This window comes from Lotus japonicus, chromosome 2 (assembly GCF_012489685.1).
Source record: "Lotus japonicus ecotype B-129 chromosome 2, LjGifu_v1.2".
In the NCBI taxonomy this organism is placed as follows: Eukaryota; Viridiplantae; Streptophyta; class Magnoliopsida; order Fabales; family Fabaceae; genus Lotus; species Lotus japonicus.
Genome location: NC_080042.1, coordinates 49,226,135 through 49,234,322, shown reverse-complemented (window position 1 = coordinate 49,234,322; position 8,188 = coordinate 49,226,135). Strand labels below are relative to the sequence as shown.

Genomic DNA, 8,188 nt, shown 5'->3' with positions numbered 1-8,188 from the left:
TCTCTTCATAGTGATCTTAATTTGGTCTTAGTTGTGTGGTTTGCCATTAGCAACCTACATTCTTATCTAAGATTTCTAAAGAAATGTATTGCTATAAGAGATGATTAAAAGGAATAAAATAATAAATCCTTTCTTTGATCCCTTGGAATCAATGAAATGGATTGATATAGTTGAATTTCTGATATACTTATTGGTGATCACTTTGTTGGTAGAGATGGTGGTGGTGGTGGAGGGTCAGGTAGCACTAGTACTTTACGAATGATAATGTTTTTTTTTTGTTAATCTTTAAATTTTTCTAATGTTTGCTATGATTATAAAATCCTTTAGTATAACATGCACCTAAAACAAAATGGTACTATGTCGTGGGATTTACTCTAATTTGCTAGGTATTGTTTGGTTCGACTTATTTGTCTTTTAAGTTACTTTTATGAAAAGTTGAGTCAAACCTACTTGATAACTCATAGAAATTAAGAGAGAGAGATAGAGAGAGAAACTGAAATAACTATTTCTGTTATTCAATGATAAGTCGGTTACATTTGACAGCTCATAGTTGTTATATATAGTACTCAAGGTACTTGACAATACAAGTGTTACTCTGTATTATGTATATCTAAGTATATACTGTATTACCCTCTCCTCAAGCTCATCTAGGGTGGTCACACACGGTGAGCTTGGTCCTAATTTCTAGGAACATAGTTCTAGGGAGAGACTGGGTTAATGCATATGCTAATTGATACTGGGCAGGAATATGCTGAACCTTAAACTGGTTGCTGAGAACTTTTTCCCTAACAAAAAAGACATCAAGCTCAACATGCTTGGTCTTAGCATGTAGAGTAGGATTGTGAGCCACAGAAACTGCATAAATGTTATCACAAAACAAGAGAGGAACCCCAAGGGGAACTGCTAGGTCCTGGAGAAGAGATTGCACCCAAAGTATTTTCTGCAGAAAGTTGAGCCAAGCTTCGGTATTCAGCCTCAGTGCTGTTGCAGGCTACAACATGCTGCTTTTTGGACCACCAAGAAATAAGATTTGGACCCAGAAACAAAGTAGCACCAGATACAGATATTCTGCCATCAACATCTGTTGCCCAATCAGAAAACCCTTTAAGGGTGAGAGGAAGACCTTTGGCAGGCTGCAGAACAAGGCCAAAAGAAGCAGTGCCCTTGATATACCAGAGTATTCTTTTGACAACAGTCCTATGAGTGTCTAAAGGATGTGCCATGAACTGACATACCTTATTGACTGATAGACTAAGTTCTGGTCTGGTGATGGTGAGGTATTGCAAAGCTCCAACTGTAGACCTGTACAGAGTTGGATCTGAAAAAGGAATTCCTTGATGTTTGGACAGCCTAGAGGTGCTGACCATAGGAGTAGAGATATGATTGCAGTCAGTCATCATTGTTTTGGCCAAAAGATCCCTGATATATTTCTGTTGAGTGAGAAGAAGAGAACCACTTTTCAGAGACTAAACCTCTATGCCAAGAAAATAGTTGAGATCACCAAGTTGCTTTAAAGAGAATTGGGCATCAAGTTTATCAATAATGGCCTGAATTAGGGTAGGAGAATTCCCTTTAAGAATTATATCATCTACATAAACCAGAATGTAGAAAACATTAGATCCACTAAGGTAAGCAAAGAGTGATGGATCACACTTGCTTGATCTGAAACCAAGAGAAAGAAGAGTAGAATGAAGCCTTCCAAACCAGGCCCTAGGAGCCTGTTTAAGGCCATACAAAGCCTTGTGGAGCCTACAAACCAATGTCTTGTCTGATGCTTGAAAACCAGAGGGTTGATCCATATATACCTCTTCAGTGAGGTAACCATTCAGAAAGGCATTATTGACATCGATCTGTTTCAAATTCCAGCCAAAAGTCAGAGCAAGAGTCAAAATAACTCAAATTGTGACAGGTTTAATCACTGGAGAAAAAAGTCTCAGTATAATCAAAGCCTGGCTGTTGATGGAAGCCCTTAGCAACCAACCGAGCCTTAAACTTGTCGATACTACCATCTGGATTCTCTTTAGTTCTGAAAACCCACTTACAACCAATAGAAGTTCTATTGGAAGGTAGAGGAACAAGAGACCATGTCTTATTTTTAAGTAAGGCTTGATATTCTTCTTCCATGGCTTTGTGCCGGTGAGGACTGGCCAAAGCTTGCTTCACACTTGTGGGTTCTGTATGGGCTAAAAGGACAGAAGGTTGAAGTTTTGGTTTATGGATTCCTTTCTTGGATCTGGTAACCATAGGATGAATGTTATGAGATGGTGCAGGTATAGGCTAAAGTGGACCAGATACAGATGTAGGTTCAGGATCAAGGATAGGCTGAGGAGAAGTGGTTTCAAGTATAGGATTTGGGATAGAGGGTGGTGAGGTAGGGGTTGGTGAAGGTTGAAGAGAAGGAGGGGATGAAGGTTGGGAGATAAGAGATGGTAAACAGATGGGAATTGTGGAAGAAACAGGGGAAAAAGGATCTGAGGTTGGTGTCGTTTGTGGTTGAAAAGGGTGGAATAAGGAAATTCATCCTCATTAAATTGGACATCCCTAGATATTAGAAGTTTTCCCTCAGGTGTTAAGCATTTATAGCCCTTATGAGAAGGAGAGTACCAAAAAAATAAGCACTTCTGAGATCTAAAATCCAGTTTGTGTCTATTGTATGGCCTAGTGAGAGGATAACAAGAACAGCCAAAGACCCTGAGGAAATGATAATCAGGAGATTTGTTAAACAGTAAGGTGCAGGGAACTGAATTATTGATGGATTTAGAAGGAAGAGGATTGATAAGGAAAAGAGAAGCAAGCAAAGCATGATCCCAGAAAACAAGAGGGATTGAAACATGAGCTAAAAGGGTTAAACCCAGATCCACAATATGTCTGTGTTTGCTCTCCACAACACCATTTTGATGGTGTGTGTGAGGAAAAATGACTCGATGGATAATACCTTGAGTCTTAAGAAAAGCAGTGAGAGGTCTAAACTCTCCCCCCGCAATTTTTTTTTTTTTTGATAAGCACCCCCCCCAATCATATTGTACAGCTTTTAATTTGTGACCATACTGCAATTCAGCCATCAATTTAAACTGCTGGCAAATGGTTACGGTTTCTGATTTTGTTTATAAAAAATAGATCCAGGTGAACCTGGAATAAGCATCAACAAAAGACAAGTAATATCTATTTCCATTAGTAGAAACACATGGAGCAGATCCCACAAATCACAATACACCAATTCTAAGGGAAAAGAATACACAATAGTAGAAAGGGTTGTTGGCAACCTATGGGACTTTCCTAGACAACAAGCAGAACAATATTCATTCAAGTATTTAAAAGGGATGTGTATATTACAAGATGTGAGAACAGAATGCAAAACATCTTTATGAGGGTGACCTAGTCTACTATGCCAAATATGAAATTTAGGAGAAACTACAATGGTATTAACAAGGGGAAGAGATGAAGGTTGGAGTGAACTTGAAGAGGATAGTAATCCAGGGAAGCTGTAAAGTCCATCTGATCCTACATGGCCTTGCAGAAGGAGTTGATGAGACTCCTGAGATTTAACAAAGCAAGTATTAGCATGGAACTCAAAGTAAACACCATTATCTCGGGAAAACTTGCTAACACTAAGTAAGATTTTGGTAATTTTAGGAACATGAAGCAATTTGGTAAGGATTAAATTGACTTTGGAATTTAAAGGTGAAGGGAAAAGAGTAGAACCACAAGATGTGACTGACAAGCCTTGGCCATTGCCAACAAAGATGTGGTCAGGGCCTTCAAAAGGATCTGCATACTAAATGTTGCCTCCATGTGGTGTAACATGGTGAGAAGCACCAGAATTTGGGAACCAAGCTGCTGTGAAACCAGAGGGTGCTGGACGTGTGACGAAAGCTTGGCCAGGGGGTGGTCTTGGTGCTTGTGCAGGGGAAGCTGATTGTTGATAGCCATAAGCAGGTCCAGGTGCCCACTGTGGTGCAGGAGCTCTCATGTAAGGTGAGGAAAATGATGCAGAGGACCAAGAAACCATGCCATAAGCTCCAGGATAATGTTCTGACCAAAGACTAGTAGATCCCCAAGATGGTGAAGAAGAATGAGGAACAAAGGAACCTTGAGGACCTTGTGCACCGGATGAGGAATCTTGCTGTGGTGGTCTTGGAACATAAGAAGCATTGAATCTGTGAAAGCAGATTGCAACTGAGTATCCTCTTTTGTTGCATACTTGGCAGTAAGTACTACTCTTGCCACGACCACGGCCACCATTTTTATTGTAGTTCTAACTGCGAGTGTCACCACGATTATCTTGATTGTAATCAGTAGGATAGGACTGAGAATTTGTGAAATTCTCTGTAGAAGAACCTGGTTTAGTAGAATCTGATTGCTACTGAGACTGAGATGTAGGAGCAGCATGTGTGAGATTCACTGAGAAATTAGAAGAGACCTTCTTTGATTTCTCAACCCTAGCCTCATGAGCCAGCAACAAGGGCTCAATTTCATCAAGATCCATAAGCTGAAATCTACTATTCATATTAACCAGAGTAACAAAAGATTCATACTCTGATGGAAGACCTTCCAAAATGACATCCAGTTGTTCCCTTGAACTCACTGGATCACCAACTGAAGAAAGAGAATCAGAAATTGACTTGATCTGAGAGAGAAATTCAGCAGTAGTGCGACTTCCAAGTGTTGAATTGCGCAATTCAGATCGCAATTGTCGCGATTTTGCCTGAATCTAAGAGTGATTGTTGGAATGAAGTTTCTCCCAGAGTTGATACGAATGTTGACATCCAATCATCTTCGTAAGAATCGGTGCAGAAAGCGTGGATTGAAGCCACGATCGAAGAAAAGCATCTTGTCGCTCCCACTAGCGATAGGAATCGCTCACAGTAGCAGAAACACGATCTTCTTCTGTTGCAAAGCGAGGAGGAATCTCAGGATTCTCCAAGAACACATGCGAACGATGCGCGATGAGCACTGGATCGATTTATTGCTTCCACAACAAAAAATTCTTGTCAGTAAGCTTTTCAGTAATGGAGTGTGACAACGAACTGTGTGGAGTCGCAAAGGGAAGCGGAAATGGTGGTGCGATGTTGATCGGTTGTGCGTAGACGGGTTGCGACGGCTGCGCCGACGTCGAAACCGGTGGCGGCGTCGGGGGATGCAGAGAAGTTGACGGAGAGGTGTCAGCCATGGCACCGTCAAGGAATCAAGCTCTTCATACCATCATAGAAATTAAGAGAGAGAGAAACTGAAATTACTATTTCTGTTATTCAATGATAAGTCGGTTACATTTGACTTAGTTGTTATATATAGTACTCAAGGTACTTGACAATACAAGTGTTACTCTGTATTATGTATATCTAAGTATATACTCTATTAATAACAAACTCTTAAAAAATAAGCTATTTATATTTTTTACAAAGAAGGTATAAAAAAAGTGACTTTTAAGTAAGCTGTTGAGACATCACCTCTACTCTCCACTACCACCACTTCTACTATCACCTCCACCATAACCGTCCACCACCACTACGTTGCCACCGCCACGACCACCACCTCCACTGCCAACAACACCACCACCTCAACTACTACAGCCACCCTCCACCACCACCACCTCTACAATCACCTCTATCACAACCGTCCACCACCACCATCGTTGCCTCCTCCACGATCATCGTAACGACCACCACCACAATCACCCCAACTGTTACCGTCACCCTCCACCGCCATCACCATGTTTACCATCACCACCTCCACCTCAACCGTTCACCACCACCGTCGCTTCCGCCGCTGCTGCCGCCAACACCAACACCACCGCCACCATTACCACGACTGCATTGCGACCATAATCTCCACTACTAATTCCATCCTCCACCACCACCACCATCTCTACCACCACATCTACCACAACAGTTCACCACCACCATTGCCACCACCACCATTGCCATGACCACTACTGCCACCACCTCCATTGCCACCAACACCACCAATTTCATTGCCTCCACCTCCATTGCTACCATAACCCTTCAGCTTCCACCACCACCACCACCACCTCTACCATCACCTTGACCACAACCGTTCACCGCTACCATTGTTGCTACCGCCACAGCCACCGTCACCACCCTCATTGTCGGCTCTAAAACCACCACCGCTGCCATTAACCACCACTACCATCGCTTCCACCATCACCACCATTGCCACCACCCCCAGAATCGGTAACAACCACCGTCACCACGACCACTACTAATAGGTAACATCGATCTCCAGCACTAGTGCTACCTGACCCTCCACCATCATGTAGCTACAACCACCCAGTGTTGTGAATTTACTTACTAACAAATTGCTTTTAAATTAAAAGTAGCTTGTAAGTTATAATATAAAAATCCCAGGTAGAGAATACCTCTAAACCAAAGAGGACACCCCTGTGATGTTCTTACAACTGCTTTTATAGGGGCTGTATTGCTTGCATTTACTGCATTTTCTAAATTCTCTTTTCTAGTACAAAATAGAAGATGCATTAGTTTCACATTCCGACATGGAAATATTAATTCATGTGTTAGGTTTCATACCGTTGTTTTGTTCTTAGCTTTTGTAGGTTGAGATGTTTAAGAAGCTACAGTTTCATTTGGTTCCACAACTTGTCAATTCTCTTCTTTTGCTTGAGTTTCATTAGGGAATTGTCCTTCATTTGGTTCTACAACTTGTTCAATTTCTGCTTTTGCTTCAATTTCTTTTGTTTCAGATTCAACATTGTTCTTACATCCTTTTTTGTTGTGCCCATATTGCTTGCATCTGCTACACCTTGTAAAAGCACCCCCTCTTTAATTTTCTTGGATAGGGTCGTTATATAGGTCTCTCCTTCTCAATTTCTTAGCTCTCCCTTCACCTCTTATACAAAAGGTGACAAAATGGGTACAAGGACATTTGGTGTAACCATCCACTGGTTAGGGCCAAGGATTGGAGTGATACAATGTTCATAAAAAGCTCTGTAGGCATCCATCTTGTAACACTCATGGACATACTCCTTTGGATCATGGTCCTTAAAATTAATTGCAGCCACTGCATGTCTACAAGGAAATTCATAAGCTCCCAAAATCTACTACAACAACTTTTGTCCCTCAAGCTTATAACATGTCTCTCAGAATAGTAAGCTTGGCGAACCTCATACTTATCAAGACCAACAGCTCTAGGAATCCAGTTCCTACTCTTGTCCACCTCTTTTGAGAGTCTCTTCAATGGCCTAAGCATGATTTGTCCACTATACTTCTCTAGCTTCTCCATCATTTTTGGAAACCTCCCCATGACATAGGTCCTAATCCACTCGATCATTGTTAGAATTGGTTTGTATCTGGCCAACAAAATGGTTGCATTGAAGGATTCAGAGAAGTTGTTCATAATGACATCACATCTAGGGTAAAATCTAAATTCATGCCTGCACTAGGTTGATGTTGGCTTATCTGTCAACCATTGTTGCAGCCGCCATTAGGTCCCTTAGAAGCAGTCAACTACAAAACGTGTTTTTGAAATTAGCATAGAGATGCCTCTCACATAGTCTATGATCCAAATCTTGTAGCATATCCTCTTTGAACACCTCCATCAAACCATGTGATCACAAAATAAGACTCACCATTAGACTCTCACAAATAACTCATCATACAAATTGAATTTTTTTTTACAATAACTGTAACGCCCCAATTTTCAAGGGTTACTTAGTGATCCAAAAGTAAATTAGATATGCTGATTCACTTTCGAAAACGTAAAGATGCAGGTACTTTTTTTTTTTTTGAAACATAACACCATTCTTTCTTTCCTAAAGACAGGCTCTAACGAATGCATACCAAATACCCTTACATCAATGAATATAATTACAATAGAGACTCCACAAGAAATATCAAAAGGGCCTCGTATGCCCAACGAGGTCCCCGAAATCTCCACACAACTGGTCTTTGAAAAAGTAACATGTAGTCCAATCTTTTCCCGACGACGTCTCCTCTAATGAATTCATCGGTCTCTTGCTCATCCATTAGAGCAACATCGTCGAACATCCATAAAATTAAAATGTGTAAGGGTCAACTTCTATAGTCATATTTTGGACGTGCACACACGCAAGCAGGTAAAAGCAGGCATATTCACATACATAAACACCTAGAAAGTTTCTCTCACAATAGCATACTTGTACACTCATAAGGATTTATAGGTGTAGTATAGGACA

At 41.0% G+C, this 8,188-nt stretch overlaps 1 long non-coding RNA gene across 1 annotated transcript; it reads right to left on the bottom strand.

Moving 5' to 3' along the window:
• Nucleotides 1-489: 489 nt before the first annotated feature.
• Nucleotides 490-5,279, bottom strand: LOC130738200 (uncharacterized). Its single transcript, XR_009019254.1, has 2 exons — nucleotides 3,703-5,279; nucleotides 490-3,535 (listed from the first exon to the last, which is right to left on the bottom strand). It is a non-coding gene; the product is annotated as an uncharacterized LOC130738200 (long non-coding RNA).
• Nucleotides 5,280-8,188: the final 2,909 nt, after the last annotated feature.